Source organism: Bombina bombina, chromosome 2 (genome assembly GCF_027579735.1).
Source record: "Bombina bombina isolate aBomBom1 chromosome 2, aBomBom1.pri, whole genome shotgun sequence".
Lineage (NCBI taxonomy): Eukaryota > Metazoa > Chordata > Amphibia > Anura > Bombinatoridae > Bombina > Bombina bombina.
The window spans coordinates 1,339,530,380-1,339,550,535 of NC_069500.1; the positions used below are offsets into that span (position 1 = coordinate 1,339,530,380).

At 40.9% G+C, this 20,156-nt stretch overlaps 1 long non-coding RNA gene across 1 annotated transcript in view; it reads left to right on the top strand.

Annotated features, from left to right (window-relative positions):
* LOC128648291 (uncharacterized) overlaps nt 1–19,886 on the top strand; it is a 52,614-nt gene extending 32,728 nt beyond the window's left edge. Inside the window, exon 3 of the long non-coding RNA XR_008400561.1 lies at nt 19,740–19,886. This is a non-coding gene — a long non-coding RNA (uncharacterized LOC128648291). The remainder of the gene's footprint in view (nt 1–19,739) is intronic.
* Nucleotides 19,887–20,156: the final 270 nt, after the last annotated feature.

A 20,156-nucleotide genomic window follows, 5' to 3' on the forward strand; every position in this document is an offset into this window, starting at 1 on the left:
TTAGTCGGTCTATTAATTGGGAAGTGTAATGGTGCTTGAGATGGTGTTAGAGAGAAATCCTGGTCCAAGACTTCCCCAATCAGTTTAGATATATCTTCTATATATGACTCACCATAGGACAAGTCCACCACATATGGAAATTTGTACCTGTCTCATTGCACCCTTTGAAACAAATAGGCTGCATATCAGCAAATATATGACTTAGTCTCATTGGGCTCATATACCAATGAAAAAGTACCTTGATGTAATTCTCTTTGAGATTTGCGCTAAAAGAGAAGGCTTTACCTTTGAGTATGTTTTCTATCCAGTGCAAAAGTGTGTCTGTTATGTGTAGAGCGTCTTCCGATTTAGTCATGTAAGTTAACTTGTTGTTATCGTTATTCATGTTAAAGATGGGATATAGACCCGGAATAGCTCTTTTAGTTCTAGAATTAGCTAAGCATACAAGCTCTAAGTAAGTCTTAGTAAAGTTATCTTCTGTTTGTGTCACTTTTCTTAGTATTGTAAGTAGTTGCAGATAATGAAACCATGCATGAGATGTACTGGGTGTGTGTTCCTGATACTGTAGAAATGTGAGTGGTTACCCAAGTTTTAAACAGTCCGCAATACGATATAAACCTTTATTAGCCCATATGTTAAGTACGTTCTTTCCTATTTCAGGGACCAGAACTTGCAGAGGGGGCAGTCTAGTTTTTTTTCCCTAGGAGAGGATATCTCCTTGTAACATCCTTCCATAATGTGATACTGTGTGAAATGGATAGATACAACTTCCAGTTGGTCGCATTATGTCCTTCCATAGACCACAACAACTTGTCTATAGGGAAAACTCCTACCATATCACTTTTTAATCAGATCCAATCTATTTTGTTATCTGTCGTAAACCACAAAGCTGTTTGGGCAATGCGTGCAGAGTTATAATATGATTTAAGATCTGGGACACCCAAACCCCCATTGGATTTATGATAAAGCATAGTCTTTCTATTAATTCTTGGTTTTTGTTTCTTCCATATAAATGAAAGGATATCCGTCTGCATCTTTTTTAAGTCTTTAAGTGGTACTGAGATAGGCAATGAACAAAACAAATAAAGGAGTTTTGGGAGAATTGTCATTTTGCAAACTATGACTCTACCATAAAAGTAAATATTATATTTGCTCCATCTTTCTATGTATTTTCTTATTTTAGCCAATAATGGGATGTAATTTAATTGATAGAGATCATTTAATTTATCTGGGATAGCTATACCTAAGTATTTAATAGCTTTGGAGGCCCATCTGAAATCAAAATTTATAGCTAGTAACTTTTTTTGTGTGATCTGGTTAATTTGTTCCAATGGCTTCACATTTGTCTGAATTTATTTTATATCCTGAAATCCAACCAAATTTTGTAATAATTTGATAAACTAGTGGTAGTGAAATCATTGGTTTTGTAATCATTAAAATGACATCATCCGCAACTAGTGTGAGTTTATATTGTTTAGTGCCAACTACAATTCCTGAGATGTCTGGGTTTAGTCATATTTTTGAAGCCAAAGACTCTATACTAAGGGCAAACAAAAGGGGCGACAAAGGACATCCTTGCCTTGTGCCATTTCTGATGGGGATCGTTTGTGACTGGTATCCTGCAATTTTTATAAATGCTGTTTGGAGAGAGTATATTGATTTTATGGCGTTCTGAAAAGATCCCTTGATACCAAAGGCATCCAGAACCTGGAACATATATGTCCAGGAGACCCTATCAAATGCCTTCTCTGCATCTAAGGATAGAAACAGAGAAGGCACCTTTTTTCTAGTTGTGTAGTCCACCAAATCTATAACCTTTCTTATGTTGTCAGGGGCCTCCCTTTTTTTAATGAAGCCAACCTGATCTGCTGAGATCAAATCTGGTAGAAGGCCATTTAATCTGTTTGCTAATATTTTTGGAAACAATTTGAGGTCCTGATTATTTAATGATATGGGCCTATAATTCTAACAATGGATTTTATCTTTACCTCATTTGGGGATCACAGTAATTCTAGCTGTCAATAATTCCCCGGGAATTTCTCCCCTATCCATATTATAATTGAAGAAATAAACTAAATGTGGGGACAAATCCAGGAAAATGTCATATATAATAAGCTTGAGAAACCGTCAGGTCCTTGGGCTTTGGATGGTTTTAGATTTTTAATAGCCTTTACTACTTCAGATGTTGTCACGTGAGCATTTAGTGATTCTAACACTTCTGCTTCTATAGTGGGAAGATTACATTCTTTTAAAAACTCTTGGGTTTTCGCCTGGTCATTCTCAGCACTATCTCTGTTTTCTAAGCAATATAATGTTTGATAATATTTGGCGAATGTGTCAGCTATTTCCTTTGGATAATTTGTTGTGCTACCATTCTATTTTTGTATTTGGGGAATTGCTATTGCCCTCGTTATATCCTTGAGCTTTCTAGCTAATAAACAATCTGGCTTGTTTGAGTAGACAAAATAGTTAGCGTCTATCACTCTGATAGATCTTTGAGCCTCTTCTGTTAATATATTTTCTAATTCTAGTTTTTTCTTTATCAGGGACTCATTAATTGCTGAGGTGACATGGATTTGTTTCTGAATTTCTAAAGGACTAATTTCTTGCCTAAGAGTTGTGATCTTATTATTCCTTATCTTGTTTATTTTGGCAGACTCTTCAAGAATGAGACCTCTAATAAAGCCTTTAAAGGCACCCCAAATTGAGAGCGGGTTAAGTGTTGAATTTAAATTATCCGCATGCGTGAGAGATAAACGTGAAAACACAAAAAAATCTCTTTGTGCTCCAGAATTGGTCTGACCCAGGAAATACTAATATTGAAAGAAACAATCACCTTTTATTCTGTTAAGGACGCAAGTGCCTTTCTGATTCCTACATCTGAAACTCATAGAGTGACATTTTCCAGCTCACCAAGAAGGAGTCCTAAGAGAGGGATTAGCCAAAAGAGGTTTGCTGAACAACTTGAGACAGCTACCCCAGAAAGGAGTCACTAAGGGAGGACATCTTTCGAAGTTTACGGTGTAAGTACCTAATAACACCTATATTGAAAATTACTTTTACTTGTGACAAGGATTCCCTATCTCACCACAGGAATCGAGGATTTTGCTCATGCAATTTGCTTTTCTACCTGGATCCCGGATTCAATTGGCCACATTCCGTTCAATTTATGAACTTATTATGAACTCATTATGAACTCATTGTGATAATATTCATCTACGTAGTGGATTTACACATTTTCTGGCTCACAGCTGAAGTCCGGTGTGCAGTAGCACACACTATTGCGTCTTTGTTTTTAGGAATCTTAGTGATTTATTTATTTGTTTTCAATACATGAATTCATGCTTCATTTCTGACCTTTTTTAAACCCTGTTTTTAACTTAATAATTTTTGTTTTTAGACGCATATATTTGCAATCTCCGTTTTTATTCTTTCTATTCTAATCACACCACATAGTTACTACATTGATTTAGCTTCTTTTTTAGCGCCCGGGCACAAAGGGATTTTTTGTGTTTTCTCACTTATTATCTCTCACGCGTGCTATTAATTTCTTTGGAAGTAATATAAGGGGGGAATCTTCTATACCAGTGGCCCATTTATCTGTAGTCACAACTAGCGCAATATATCAGACACACATCTGTTGGTACATTTAAATTATCCTCCATAAAGTGATTTATTTGTGTTTGTATTTTTTGTACAAATAAATTATCCTTAAGGATATGGGGGGTTTAGAGTCCATGACTGAATCCTGCTTGGGTTAAAAACACCTTTCAGAATCACCTCCATCATAGAGTGATCTGACCATGTGGAAGGAATTATTGTCGCCGATTGTAATAGAGGTAATAAAATTTGACTTAATAGGATGTGATTTATCCTAGAATAAGTGTCATGTTCTGTGGAGTAATAAGTATATGATTTCTCCCCACAATGTAAAGTGCGCCATCCATCAATTAAATTATGGTCTAACAAAAAATCTTGGAAAAAGAAAAAAGACTCCGGCCAGCCTCTAGACATAAAAAATGAACATATTTTATTAAAGCAGACAAGAGCATAAAAATGTTAAAAACAAAGGTACTCAGCTGATGTTGTCTTATGCGTTTCGGCTGTATATGGCCTTACTCATAGATATAATAGTTAGAGGTTCAAGCTGACTTATATAGCCCTATACTGATTAACTTATTACCAAGTGCTGAGTAATTTCTTAGAGGTACCATTACCACTTTGAAACTGAGAGAAAAGTGTAATACATGCCTCATATTAAACTAAATGCATATTTGTGTATTAATTCAATTGTTATCATAGGCAATATTTACAAAAAGTATGAGCAATGATTATTACAATATAATTATTAACCTTAAGCCAAAATTGCAACTTTTTATTCCTTCAGTAAAATAATTTGTGCTCATTTTTTATATTTTAGCACTTAATAGGAATCCTAGGTGAATGGCTACGTGGTTAGACAATATAATATGCTCCCTATGTATTTGTTATGGGACAGTAAAAAACCCTGTGTTATTTGACTTCATCAGTTTAGAACTGACTTATAGATTAGCTAGACATAAGACTCATACATATGAATGTGAGAAGTAAATATTAAAAAACACATATAGAGGTAAAACGAGCGGTCTGAGTATTAATAGATAGACACCGTAAATAGAAAAAGTCTATTTTAGATTGCTGCAGAATAGATTACATTTACTCTTTTACCATTTAATTTTGAAAAAATCCCCCAAAAAGGGTATAAAATTTGGGGGAAACAAAGTTAAGGAAGGGGATTCCCATATGTGTAGTATTAGACTTTTATTGCCTTTGCCAAAAATTAATAATATCCCCATCAATATTAAACCCTAAGGGTCTCCTAGTTCTCAATTGAAAAATCCAAAAAGCTTCTCTGTACTGGAGTCTACTTGCTCTATCACCCCCTCTCACTAGGGGTCTGATCCACTCTATGACCTGCCATTTAAAACTATTTACATTCTGATTATGTACCTGAATGAAATGTCGTGCCAGATCAGAGCACTCATTATTGTTCTCAATATTGTTTAAGTGTTCTCTTATACGTGATCTGGCCTCCTTTGTTGAACATCCTACGTACTGTTTCTGACATATGGTGCATTCAATCAGGTAAACAATGTGCGTAGTTCTACAGTTTGTAAGATCCAAGAGGTTGTAAACCTTTTGTTTGATCCTGGATTGAAAGGTACTAGTGGTTCTACTATGGCTATAAGCAATGCAGTTTGAAAAATGACATTTATAATGTCCTTTGCTGTTTAGCCAACTGCTACTTTTAGGGTCAGGTTTCAACATGCTTGGAGACAAAGCATTACCTAGTGTAAAGCCTCTTTTTGCCACAAAATGGCAACCAGTGGATACATAGTTTTTAAGTGCATCTTCTGCAGTTAGAATTGGTAAATGTTTAGTTACTATATTACAGATTTCCCTGTATTGTGAACTATATGTCGTTATGAACACAGGTTTAGATGAATCAAAACTATTGCATTGTTTATTAAATTTTTTATCCTGTAATATTTCACTTTGTGTCATCCTACTCACTTCAAGATAAGCCCTCTCTATAACTTTGTTCTTATATCCTCTCTCTTTAAATAGTATTTTCGGTTCATCACTCTTTCTTTCAAAGTCAGAGTTATTAGAACAGTTTCGCTTGATGCGAATAAACTGTGCTTTTGCAATCCCAAAACCTGTATGAGGTGGATGATTGCTGCGAGCATGAAGAACCGCATTAGATGATATTGGTTTTCTATATAGTTTTGTACTGATCTTTCTATTGTCTATGTCACCTATTAAGGTAACTGTGGCAAACCTCGCCACTTATGAACTATGCAGGAATTGTTATTTAGGCTAATGGTTAAAATGAATGTTAAACTGTATGTTACTGTTTAACCCCTTAGTGACCAGAGCACTTTTCCATTTTCTGTCCGTTTGGGACCAAGGCTATTTTTACATTTCTGCGGTGTTTGTGTTTATCTGAAATTTTCCTCTTACTCATTTACTGTACCCACACATATTATATACCGTTTTTCTCGCCATTAAATGGACTTTCTAAAAATACCATTATTTTCATCATATCTTATCATTTACTATAAAAAAAATTATAAAATATGAGGAAAAATGGAAAAAAACACACTTTTTCTAACTTTGAACCCCAAAATCTGTTACATATCTACAACCACCAAAAAACACCCATGCTAAATTGTTTCTAAATTTTGTCCTGAGTTTAGAAATACCCAATGTTTACATCTTCTTTGCTTTTTTTGTAACTTATAGGGCCATAAATACAAGTAGCACTTTGCTATTTTCAAACCATTTTTTTTCAAAATTAACGCTAGTTACATTAGAACACTAATATCTTTCAGGAATCCCTGAATATCCATTGACATGTATATATTTTTTTTTAGAAGACATCCCAAATTATTGATCTAGGCCCATTTTGGTATATTTCATGCCACCATTTCATCGCCAAATGCGATCAAATACAAAAATTGTTCACTTTTTCACAAATTTTTTCACAAACTTTCAGTTTCTCACTGAAATTATTTACAAACTGCTTGTGCAATTATGGCATAAATGGTTGTAAATTCTTCTCTGGGATCCCCTTTGTTCAGAAATAGCAGACATATATGGCTTTGGCATTGCTTTTTGGTAATTAGAAGGCCGCTAAATGCCACTGCGCATCACACGTGTATTATGCCCAGCAGTGAAGGGGTTAATTAGGGAGCATGTAAGGAGCTTTTTGGGGTAATTTTAGCTTTAGTGTAGTGTAGTAGACAACCCCAAGTATTGATCTAGGCCCATTTTGGTATATTTCATGCCACCATTTCACCGCCAAATGCGATCAAATTAAAAAAAACGTAAAATTTTTAACAATTTTAGGTTTCTCACTGAGATAATTTACAAACAGCTTGTGCAATTATGGCACAAATGGTTGTAAATGCTTCTCTGGGATCCCCTTTGTTCAGAAATAGCAGACATATATGACTTTGGAGTTGCTTTTTGGTAATTAGAATGCTGCTAAATGGCGCTGCGCATCACACGTGTATTATGGCTAGCAGTGAAGGGGTTAATTAGGTAGCTTGTAGGGAGCTTGCAGGGTTAATTTTAGCTTTAGTGTAAAGATCAGCCTCCCACCTGAAACATCAGACCCCCTGATCCCTCCCAAACATCTCTCTTCCCTCCCCTACCCCACAAATGTCCCCGCCATCTTAAGTACTGGCAGAAACTCTGCCAGTACTAAAATAAAAGGTATATTTGGGCTTTTTTGTGCATTTTTTGTTAGCATATTTACATATGCTTCTGTGTAGGGATCCCCCTTAGCCCCCAACCTCACTGATCCCCCACTAAACAGCTCTCTAACCCTCCCCCTCTGACTTAATGTGCGCCATCTTGGGTACTGGCAGCTGTCTGCCAGTACCCAGTTTAGTGAAAAAAAATGCTTTTTTTAAATAAAAAATGTCCCTTTTCTGTAGTGTAGCTTCCCCCCCCCCCAAGACCAACCCCCCGCCCCTTCCAGATCCCTTAGATGGTTAGAAAAAAAACGTTTATTTAATTTTTTTTTTACTTTTACTTTTTTACTTTTCTGTAGTGTAGCGGTTCCCACCCGCTCCCGCCCCGTGCACGCGCCCGCCCGCCCGCCACCCCCCGTGCACGCGCGCGCCCGTGTGCGCCCCCGTCGGCTCCGCTTCCGATCCCGCCCCCCTCCACCGTACGCAACTCACCGATGGCCGCCCACCCGCCTCCCAAGTCGGCTCCCACCCACCAACGATACCGGCCATCGATGTCCGGTGCAGAGAGGGCCACAGAGTGGCTCTCTCTGCATCGGATGGCCAGACAGTGTTATTGCAGGATGCCTCGATATCGAGGCATCGCTGCAATAACCGGAAAGCAGCTGGAAGCGAGCAGGATCGCTTCCAGCTGCTTTCCACACCGAGGACGTGCAGGGTACGTCCTTGGTCGTTAACTGACATCCTTTAGAGGACGTACCCTGCACGTCCTCGGGCGTTAAGGGGTTAAACTCCCTGCTGTTTCAGTTGGGAAACCCCTTGTAGTGTAGACTGTTTTTAAAAAGTGTTTGTTTTTCCAGTTGTTGAATAAGTTGTTGTTGACTCCCAAGCTATGTGTCGTCTAGTTCTTGGTGGAAAGGGGTTATTATTACAATTACCAAGAGTAGTTATTTTCTTGTCTCTGCTTACCAAAAAGATATTACAGATCCTACTGCCTCTCTGCTACAATTACCAAGAGTAGTTACTTGCTTGTCTCTGCCTACCCAAAAGATATTACAGATCCTACTGCCTCTTCTGCTACAATTGGTGGCAAGCGACGGGATTCAAACCGCACAGCAAGTCGTAGGACATGTGATGTATATGAACGGACGGTGAATGGGGACAGATTATACCAGACTAAAGAGAACTGCATTGAAGGAATTACTGGAGGCGAGAGTAATTATTGCCAGCAATAAAACCAAAGCAAGGCTGATTGCAGAGCTCATGGAGGGAGACCGGGTAGCAGGTACGGCCGTACCCATGGCGAACAACGAACACAGCAATGCTCCAGTATTGGGGTCACCCCAAAGCCCACTGCAGCTCCCACACCTCTGCTACCCCGTCCTGGAGGGGGAATCCACCCTCCCCGATACCAGATTCGATCAGCTATCCGTTGCCATCTTTGTAACCAACAAGGGCACATTCAGAGAGACTGTCCGGGAACAAGAACCGATCCACCTGGAACAACCAGAACAACCGGGCAACTGTACACTGCTACCAGAACGAGCCCCGACTACAGACCCAACCCGCTGTCTTCCACGAGGAACCCTTGGGCATCTTACATGAGGTAAACCCAGTACAGGCCGCTTCGGACAACCTACAAAGCCACTGCCAGGTGGTCTATATAGAGGGCCGACGTGTCCAAGGGCTGCGTGACTCTGGGGCCACCATAACCTTGCTCCGGCAACATTTAGTTTCCACCAATCAACTCACCGGAGACTGTGTAGCTGTCCAGGTGGCCGGGGGAGCCATTTACAAGATTCCCACGGCCAAAGTACACTTGGATTGGGGAGCAGGGTCGGGGAACATAGAAGTGGGCCTTATGCAAAATTTGCCTGCAGACGTTATTTTGGGCAACGACTTAGGGGAGCTGACTTCAGCGTTTGCACCCCGAACCTCCCCACAAGCAGCACTGCCCGTGGTTACCCGACAACAGGCCCACACCAACACACTGACTAATCACTCTGAGGCTCAGGTAAGCAATCACCCCCCTAATGTCTCTTGGGCCCCTCCACTAGAGTTTGGTAGTGAAGTGGCCACTGACCCCTCATTGCAAGTATATAGGGATAAGGTAAACCAGAATCAGGCGGGGTTGGAAGGAGAGAGGTATGGTTGGAACAAGGGGTTACTGTACAGGTATACTGAGAAGATATTGGCCGGATCTATTCCCCTGTCCGTTCAGCAGTTAATAGTACCTCAGAGGTATAGACGAGAACTGCTACGGGTTGCCCACAATATTCCGCTGTCAGGCCACCTGAGAGTTAGTCGGACGAAGCACCGCCTAACTCAGAATTTCTTTTGGCCAGGGATCACCAAAGATATTAGGCAGTATTGCCTGATGTGTGACACCTGCCAACGAGTAGGGAAAAGAGGAGACCGATATAAGGCAAAGCTACACTCCCTCCCCATAATAGAGGAGCCTTTTAGTCGAGTGGTGGTGGACCTCATTGGCCCCCTAGCCAAGCCTAGCCCCTCGGGAAAGAGGTATATACTCACGATCATGCATTATGCCACCCGATATCCCGAGGCGGTGGCTTTGGCTAATATTCATGCCGAGACCGCGGCGGATGCCCTCATCAAAATCTTGTCCCGCATGGGATTTCCCCGGGAGATTATTTCGGACCGGGGCACCCAGTTTACGGCTGAGATTACCCACCAGTTGTGGAGAGCATGTGGGGTGAAACCCATTGTAAATTCCACTTATCACCCCCAGTCTAATGGGCTCTGTGAACGGTTTAATGGAACACTGAAACAGATGCTCCGCACGTTCATAGATACCCAAAAGAACTGGGAGCGGTTTTTACCCCATTTGCTTTTCGCCTACCGGGAGGTACCTCAGGAGTCCACGGGGTTCTCTCCCTTTGAATTATTATTTGGAAGGAGGGTACGGGGTCCCCTAGACTTAATCCGAGAGCATTGGGAGGGGGAAGTCACTAGTGACGGTACTCCTATCGTACCATACGTGCTGGAGTTTAGGGTGCACCTGGAGGCCCTGACTCGGACCGTCCGCTCCAACCTTCAGGCGGCTCAAATCTGTCAGCGCCATTGGTATGATAGGGGCGCCAGGGACCGCAGTTTTCAGACTGGGCAGAAGGTGCTAATCTTAAAACCGGTCAAAAATGATAAACTGCAGGCCTCTTGGCAGGGCCCATACAAGGTGGTGGAACAAATCTGTGACACCACCTATGTGATCGGCCCATGTACTGGAGCAGGCGGTAGACGCATGCTCCATGTAAATATGTTGAAGCCGTACCATGAACGCGCAGAGGAGGTGAATGCTATTTGTGCCCCTGCCGTGGACGACGCAGACAGTTTACCTCTTCCCGACCTCCTAGGAATGAAGAACCGGAACGAAGGTCTGGGAGAGGTACAATTGGGTGAGCGGTTAAGTCCTCGGGAACAAGCTCAAATAGCAGAGCTACTGCAGGAAAAGAGAGACACGTTCTCCAACGTGCCTGGATATACCAGACTGGCCACCCATAGGGTAGAAACCCCAGGTCACCTCCCCATGCGTCAACCTCCTTACCGCATACCAGAATCGGTGAGAGAACATATGCGGAAGGAGATTGACGAGATGCTACAGTTAGGAGTGATTGAGCACTCGGACAGCCCCTGGGCCTCGCCGGTAGTTCTAGTGCCAAAGCGGGACGGCACGACCCGCTTCTGCGTAAACTACCGGAAACTTAATGATAAAACCGTCTCTGACGCCTACCCTATGCCCCGGATAGATGAGCTCCTGGATAAAATGGCTTGAGGCCAGTACCTCACCACCATAGATCTGTGTAAGGGGTACTGGCAGATCCCACTAGCTGAGGATGCCATTCCCAAATCAGCGTTCGTCACCCCGTTTGGCCTGTACCAATTCAAGGTCATGCCATTCGGGATGAAGAACGCTCCGGCTACTTTCCAGCGAATGGTAGATTGGCTACTGGATGGGTCCCAAGAGTATGCATGCGCCTATTTAGACGACATAGCTATATTTAGCAGCTCCTGGGACGAGCATTTGAACCATATAGGGGCGATCCTAGATCGCATTAGGGAGGCAGGATTAACCCTTAAGCCTAGCAAATGTCATATAGGGATGGCGGAGGTCCAGTACCTAGGGCACCGAGTAGGTAGCGGGCAGCAGAAGCCCGAACCGGCCAAGGTAGAGGCCGTAGCCAAGTGGCCCACTCCCCATACCAAGACCCAAGTGCTAGCCTTTCTAGGTACCGCCGGCTATTATAGGAAGTTCGTACCTAATTATAGTACCCTAGCCAAACCCCTCACCAACCTCACCCGTAAAAACCTTCCTAAGATTGTTACCTGGAGCCCAGAGTGTGAACAAGCATTCCAAGAACTGAAAAACGCTCTCATAAATGCACCTATCCTTGCTGCCCCGGATCCAGCTAAACGCTTTCTCGTCCATACAGACGCTTCTATGTTTGGATTGGGAGCCGTGTTGAGCCAAGTCGGGGCTGATGGCTGCGAGCATCCTGTGGCCTACCTAAGCTGGAAACTGTTACCCCGAGAAGTTAGCTACGCCGCCATCGAAAAGGAATGCCTGGCAATGGTGTGGGCCCTCAAGAAACTTCAGCCATATCTATATGGACAACAATTTTCCCTGCTCACAGATCACAAGCCGTTGGTGTGGCTGAACAGGGTATCCGGAGATAATGCCCGGCTGTTGCGCTGGAGTTTGGCGCTGCAGCCGTTTGACTTAACAATCCATTACCGACCTGGGAAGCAAAACAGCAACGCCGACGGGTTGTCCAGACAAACTGAACTTGAACCTTGATCTGTGAACACTCCTCCAGACCTCCCCAAGCCAATCCTATGGGATCAGACTGGGTATGCCGGTTTGGTTCTGGGGGAGCATTTTGGCGTTTTGTACTGATCTTTCTATTGTCTATGTCACCTATTAAGGTAACTGTGGCAAACCTCGCCACTTATGAACTATGCAGGAATTGTTATTTAGGCTAATGGTTAAAATGTATGTTAAACTGTATGTTACTGTTTAAACTCCCTGCTGTTTCAGTTGGGAAACCCCTTTCAGCGGAAACTGTTTTTAAAAAGTGTTTGTTTTTCCAGTTGTTTAATAAGTTGTTGTTGACTCCCAAGCTATGTGTCGTCTAGTTCTTGGTGGAAAGAGGTTATTATTACAATTACCAAGAGTAGTTATTTACTTGTCTCTGCTTACCAAAAAGATATTACAGATCCTACTTCCTCTCTGCTACAATTACCAAGAGTAGTTACTTGCTTGTCTCTGCCTACCCAAAAGATATTACAGATCCTACTGCCTCTTCTGCTACAGTAACATATAGATAGGGTATTTGAGCAGGATGGTACGAAAATGTAAATTGGAGGTTCACAGTGTTATCATTCAAATGGCCAACAAAATCATATGCTTCTGATTCTGTTCCAGTCCAGATCAAAAGGAGGTCATCAATGTACCTTTTATACAGTTTGATACATGGACGAAATGGATTAGTATCTGCATAGACGTGGGACCGCTCCCACCAACCCATAAAGAGGTTGGCGTATGCAGGGGCAAATTTTGCCCCCATAGCGGTCCCACATCTCTGCAGAAAAAATTCACCTCCAAACTCAAAAGAGTTATGAGTTAATAGTACTTCAAGTACTCTCAAATGATAGTCAATTAATCCCCCAGTACCTTCTTATTAATTCCCCTATTAGTTCGCCCCTGAGATGTGGATCTGTTGATATTATTATCTAGTGTTAAATTAAGATCTCCCACCAGGATTAGTTTATATTGTTTTCAATTAGTAATGAGTTTGCCAATCCTAGCTAAAAACGTAGATTGACCTTCATTAGGGGCATAAATATTTCCCAGTATTACCTGTGACCCATATCAGGCCTCTCAAAATTATATACCTTCCCTCCTTATCCAAAAAAACATATTTTTCCTGAAAATTAAGGGAAGAATGTAATAAAATAGAAACCCCCCCCTTTCTTTTTCTTCCCCACCGCATGATACTGTATAGGACATATGGAATCCCAATACTTAGGTGTTCGGGTGTGGGTAAAATGAGTTTCCTGAAGCATGATGACATGTGCTTTTCGTGATTTGTAGTCTATGATCGCTTTTTTCCATTTTATATTTGAATGTAACCCTCTTACATTATGTAAAATAAAGTTAATAGACATTTTTAATACATATTAAAATGCAGTGCTAACATATGGAAAGGAAGCATAGTTACATATAACTTACCGCCCTTAGTGTAAGTTGTATTGACCAAATATGGATCAGGGCTGTTCCGAGATAAGGGAGAGGCATGGATGGCAGAGGAGGAGAAAAAAAACAAAAAAAACCTAGACAAGCTAAAAAGAAACATCAATTCTGAACACAGATCAGTCATGAAAAAACAACAATCAATTAACAAATATAAACTAGTTAAACTAGGTAAAATGAGTTGTGAGCAATATGAGTTTGAGGTCACTTCCTGCCGTCTTCCCTACATCCTCAATTTTCTCCTGTCTTCCCACTCTTCCATCTTATCACATCTTGTCCTTCATCAAACTCCTACATCTTCTGACCCTGCTACTCGTCTGATTTTACCACTGTTTCCTTTACGCTAATCTTAACCTACCAGAATATTTCTTAGATTCCATAACATATTAACACAATCGGGTCGACTCTTGCTCTTGTCTACCATACTTATTCTATCTCACCTTATCTTACATTAAAGCTATTCTACTCCTGCAACTAGGATGTCCAAACATATTAAAGTACAACATAATAAAAGGTTATCTTAATTGCATCTTTTGCTGACTAACTGTAACCTGTAAGGAAGATAAACACATTAAAAGGTCATGTAGTTGCAACCTTTACTGATCAACAATAACCTGTAGGAAAAATAAACCCAAACAATAACAAATATATATTAGTTCATAGGAATGTGTCTTGTAGAATTCTCAACCAGGAGGCGGTCAATTTCCTGTCCAAAGACAAGTCCTTCCAATAATCTATGGGCCTCTAGTTATCAAGCCGCCAACCGCAAATACGCTGGAATTCCGCAGCGTATTTGTGGCGAGGCTGATTTGCTGTAGTTTATCAAGCCCTACAGACCAACAAAAGTAGAATCTAGTGACTAAGCTACGATCCACCGGTCTCAGTCCGACACAGATCGATTCTTACGTCACTCCAGATGTGCCGAACGCAAGTTCGGCACTATCTGACTACTTTTTCTAGTTATCAAAGAACTAGCAGGTACGCTCTGCACTTTTCCGGCCCAGCGTACCTGGTTTTCAATCCGCCGCCCTGGAGGCAGCGGATCCCATAGGAATCAATGGGAGTCTGACAGAAGCGAGAGCTCATGTTCGCTGCTGCCCGATATCCCATTGATTCCTATGGGAACGTCTGCACCTAACACCCTAACATGTACCCTGAGTCTAAACACCCCTAATCTGTCCCCCCTACACCGCCGCCACCTACATTATTATTATTAACCCCTAAACCACCGCTCCCGGACCCCGCCGCAACTAAATAAATATATTAACCCCTAAACCGCCGCTCCCGGACCCCACCGCAACTATAATATATATTAACCCCTAAACCGCCACTCCCGGACCCCGCCGCCACCTACATAATACCTATTAACCCCTAATCTGCCGCCCCCTATACCGCCGCCACCTATATTAAATTTATTAACCCCTATCCTGCCCCCCTATACCGCCGCCACCTATCTTAAAGTTATTAACCCCTATCCTGCCCCCCCCTACACCGCCGCCACTATATTAAACTTATTAACCCCTAAACCTAAGTCTAACCCTAACCCTAACACCCCCCTAACTTAAATATTATTTAAATAAATCTAAATAAAAATTACTATTATTAACTAAATTATTCCTATTTAAAACAAAATACTTACCTATAAAATAAACCCTAAGATAGCTACAATATAACTCATAGTTATATTGTAGCTATTTTACGATTTATATTTATTTTACAGGCAACTTTGTATTTATTTTAACTAGGTACAATAGCTTTTAAATAGTTATTAACTATTTAATAACTTCCTAGTTAAAATAAATACAATATTACCTGTAAAATAAATCCTAACCTAAGTTACAATTAAATCTAACACTACACTATCATTAAATAAATTAAATTAATTAACTACAATTACCTAAAATTAAATTCAATTAAATAAACTAAACTATAGTACAAAAAAAAAAAAAAAAATTACAGAAAATAAAAAAAGAATTACAAGAAGTTTAAACTAATTACACCTAATCTAAGCCCCCTAATAAAATAATAAAGCCCCCCAAAATAAAAAAATGCCTTACCCTATTCTAAATTACAAAGTAATCAGCTCTTTTACCAGCCCTTAAAAGGGCTTTTTACAGGGCATTGCCCCAAAGTAATCAGCTCTTTTACCTGCAAAAAAAATACAACCCCCCTAACATTAAAACCCACCACCCACACACCCCTACTCTAACCAACCCAAACCCACCACCCCAACACTAACCCCCTGAAGATCTCCTTACCTTGAGCCGTCTTCATCCAGCCGGGCCGAATTCTTCATCCAAGCGGGGCAAGAAGAGGTCCTCCATCCAGCCGAAGTCTTCATCCAAGCAGGGCAGAAAAGGTCCTCCATCCGGTAGAAGTCTTCATCCAAGCGGCGTCTTCTATCTTCATCCAACCGCGGCTCCATCTTGCAGACCTCCGATGCGGAACATCCTGCTGGCCCGACGACTACCCGACGAATGAAGGTTCCTTTAAGGGACGTCATCCAAGATGGCGTCCCTCGAATTTCGATTGGCTGATTCTATCAGCCAATCGAAATTAGGGTAGGAAAAATCCGATTGGCTGATTCAATCAGCCAATCGGATTGAAGCTCAATACGATTGGCTGATCCAATCGTATTGGAACAGCCAATAGAATGCAAGGTCAATCCGATTGGCTGATTGAATCAGCCAATCGGATTTTTCCTACCTTAATTCCGATTGGCGGATAGAATCCTATCAGCCAATCGGAATTCGAGGGACACCATCTTGGATGACGTCCCTTAAAGGAACCTTCATTCGTCGGGTAGTCGTTGGGCCAGCAGGATGTTCCACGTCGGAGGTCTGCAATTGAATTTAATTTTAGGTAATTGTAGATAATTTATTTAATTTATTTAATGATAATGTAGTGTTAGGTTTAATTGTAACTTAGGTTAGGGTTTATTTTACAGGTAATTTTGTATTTATTTTAGCTAGGTAGTTATTAAATAGTTAATAACTATTTAATAACTATTCTACCTAGTTAAAATAAATACAAACTTGCCTGTAAAATAAAAATAAACCCTAAAATAGCTACAATATAATTATTAGTTATATTGTAGCTATCTTAGGGTTTATTTTATAGGTAAGAATTTATTTTTAAATAGGAATAATTTAGTTAATAATAGTAATAATTATTTAGATTTATTAAAATAATATTAAAGTTAGGGGGTGTTAGTGTTAGACTTAGGTTTAGAGGTTAATAAGTTTAATATAGGTGGCGGCGGGGTCCGGGAGCGGCGGTTTAGAGGTTAAACATTTAATTTAGTTGCGGCGGGGTCCGGGATCCGCAGGATAGGGGTTAATAACTTTATGTAGGTGGCGGCGGTATAGGGGGCGGCAGATTAGGGGTTAATAAGTATAATGTAGGTGGCAGCGGGATCCGGGAGCGGCGGTTTAGGGGTTAATATATTTATTATAGTTGCAGCGGGGTCCGGGAGCGGCGGTTTAGGGGTTCATATATTTATTATAGTTGCGGCGGGGTCCGGGAGCGGCGGTTTAGAGGTTAATATATTTTTTAGAGTTGCGGCGGGGTCCAGGAGTGGCGGTTTAGGGGTTAATAAGTTTATTTAGTTGCGGGGGGGCTCCTGGAGCGGCGATTTAGGGGGTAAAACAGTATATTTTAGTGTGGGTGCTTAGTGACAGGCTATCAAGAAAGCTGCGAAGAAGCCGATGAGCAGCGAGATCGATGACTGTCAGTTAACAACAGTCCGCTGCTCATAGCTCCGTACTTGGTGTGCGGCTTCTTGACAGCTTTCTTGATAACTTTGGCGAACGTATTTAGGTCCGCCGCGGCGATGTTAGGCGAGCTTAGGCGAGCGTATTGGGCCGGTGAATGCAGGAAAGTAGACGGCTTCATACATAGAGGCCATGGTCTCTTCCTGGAAGTTATGATTATATAAATGGGTCATTTGCCAATCAACAGTAACCTTTAGTGAAAATAAACCTAAACAACAATAAAATTCTGTTAGATCGTAGAAATGTGTCATGTACTATTTTTGTCTAAAGGATGTCCATTGGTCTTTCCAGAGGTAAGTCCCTCCAATAAGAAACAACTAGAACACATGAGCCAAGAATTTGTATAATCAGGTTTCTGCATCTGTAATCTCGTCCTGAGAGCTTAGACTCTTCTTGGCTGGAGATATTTTAGCCGTTTTATCTTTGGCAACTTGTTTCCAGTTTCTAAAAAAGTTTTTTTGGTGTTCTGTCAGAGTAGAAACAATTGACTTTAAGTCTATTCTTTTCTTTAAAGTGATGGGAGATAAATCCGCAAAAAGAGATATTTTGTGGCCCTCAAATGTAACCGTCTGGTATTGCCTAGCGGCTTCTAAGATCTTGTCTTTTACATGGTAATAATGAAACTTAACAATCACATCTCTCGCCATATTAGGTATTGGTGGTCTGTTGAGTGCCCTGTGTGCTCTGTCCATAAGGAAGAATTGATCTTCAGTAGCCGACAATAACTGTTTCCAGATAGTACCTAGGGCAGAAGACAAATTAGTGTATGTTTCTGGCAGGTTTCTAATTCTGATATTAGATCTCCTGGATCTGTTTTCCAGGTCTTCTATTTGTGATTGGAGTTGATGTGTTTGTGACGGTTGATCATCTATAGACTTTTGTATTGATGGGATTTCTTCAGTAAGGTCATCAACCTTCTCTTCGAGTTCAGCTGTTCTTGTCCCAATTTCTATGATATCCTGTCTAAGTTCTTACAATGCTAATTTTTATTCCTTTAGGAAGACCATTTTTATTTGTTTGAGCAACACTTCATGAGGCGTGTTATCTGTCTGGTCTGTATCTTGTGTGAGAATATTTTCACTTTCAGGGAAGATTTGTGAAGGAGATTGTGCTAAGCATTGGTTATGTCTCTTTTGGACCTGTGACTTGGAAATGTAGTCTTTCATTGTCTAGGTTTTCCACTTTGCAGTAGCCATAGTGTGAAGATAGCCTATCAAGTGCTTCAGATCAGGGGCACCAATATATAGGAGGACACTATCTCAAATACAGGTATTCAGAGCAGGGCAGTGTTAAAGTGTTAGCATCTGGAGAAACAACAATGCAGAGCCACATGCAGCATTACACTATTCTCTCTCTGCCTTATTTAGTGGGTTCATAGATTCATTATATTGTGCAGCATCTATGTAGGTCACCTCTCATATTTTTACTCTTTAAATATTGCAGCTCATTGTAACATAAAAATTTTACAGGTCCCAATCAAACTCCTGCTTGTATGGCTTTATCCATAAAGGTGTCTGTATCCACAAAGGTGTCTGGACCAAAAATGCATAGTCCTGTACAAAATCAAGGCAGAAAGACAAACATCTCAGTCCCAGTTATTTTTTTTTCTCCTTGTCTCTATTACATTTTTTTTCTCCTTGTCTCTATTACATTTCTTACTTTTATTGATCAGCCTGTTTTCCCTATCTTGCTGTCTAGGCAATAAAGAATTAATGCCATTTTTGAGGGAAACAGAATCTGGCAGAAATCATATAGTTAGTGCTACAAAGGGAGTGGCGCACTTTTAAGTGACAGTGAGCAGCTAAAAATGTCCCAGCCAGATACAAAGATACAGGACCCTGTTTAGGTGTCTCCTATCCCACCGGTCATCAAAGTAAAGTACATTATATCACTCCGGATCTGTGTTGGATCCTAATTCATAGGTGTAGCTGCGATTGAGGCCCACTACTGCTTCGTGTAGAGTTCCAAGATTGAAATGCTCTTAAACCAGCTGAAACTCAATCAGCGCTACAATCGGACCGTGTAGCTCAGAAACATCCACCACAGAATCCACGGAATCTCGGTCTGCTATATATCCCAAACAGATCTCTATGGGGCTCAATCTGCCCGGATTACCGCTGTAAAATCCTCACTGCAAGAGAACACATCTTCTTAGTAGCCCGGCTAGCTCCGCCCCCTGTAGTAATCATTTTAATGTATTTAATGTAAAAGTGTAAATGTTACATTTGATTTATTTTAAAAACCTTTAGTTCATAATGAAAAAATTAACAATTTAAACATTTTCTTATACACATTAATTTCTCAGATTTTGCATTGTACATTTAGGGGTTAAAAATAAATAATAAGTACAGAATTATTAGTAAGTACAACACATTTATGTGATAAAATTAACACTATTACTGGTACGTAAAAAAACTCATTTTACTGGTTTTTTGTTTTCCTTACAAATTTGTGCAGGGCACGATGATATCAGAAGACTATCAAGGAATTCTGGAGCGAAACATACTGCCCAGTGTCAGAAAGCTGTGTCTTTGTCGCAGGGCATGGGTTGTCCAGCAGGGTAATGACCAGAAACATACCTGAAAAAGCACCCAAGAATGGATGAGAAACAGGGTAGCGTTCCAAAGTGACCTTCTATGAGTCCAGATCTGAATCCCATTGAACATCTGTGGAAAGAGCTGAAACCTGCTATTGGAAAAAGGCAGCCATCAAGCCTGATCAGTTTGCTCATGAAGAGTGAGCCAAAATACCAGTCGAAAAGTGTAGAAATCTTTATTAAGAGCTAAAGAAAGCTCTTGACTGCAGTTGTTGGGTTCCATTTATTAAGCAGCGGATGCTGTTTCGGAAGCTTATCGTTTCTGGCTTGACACTTGT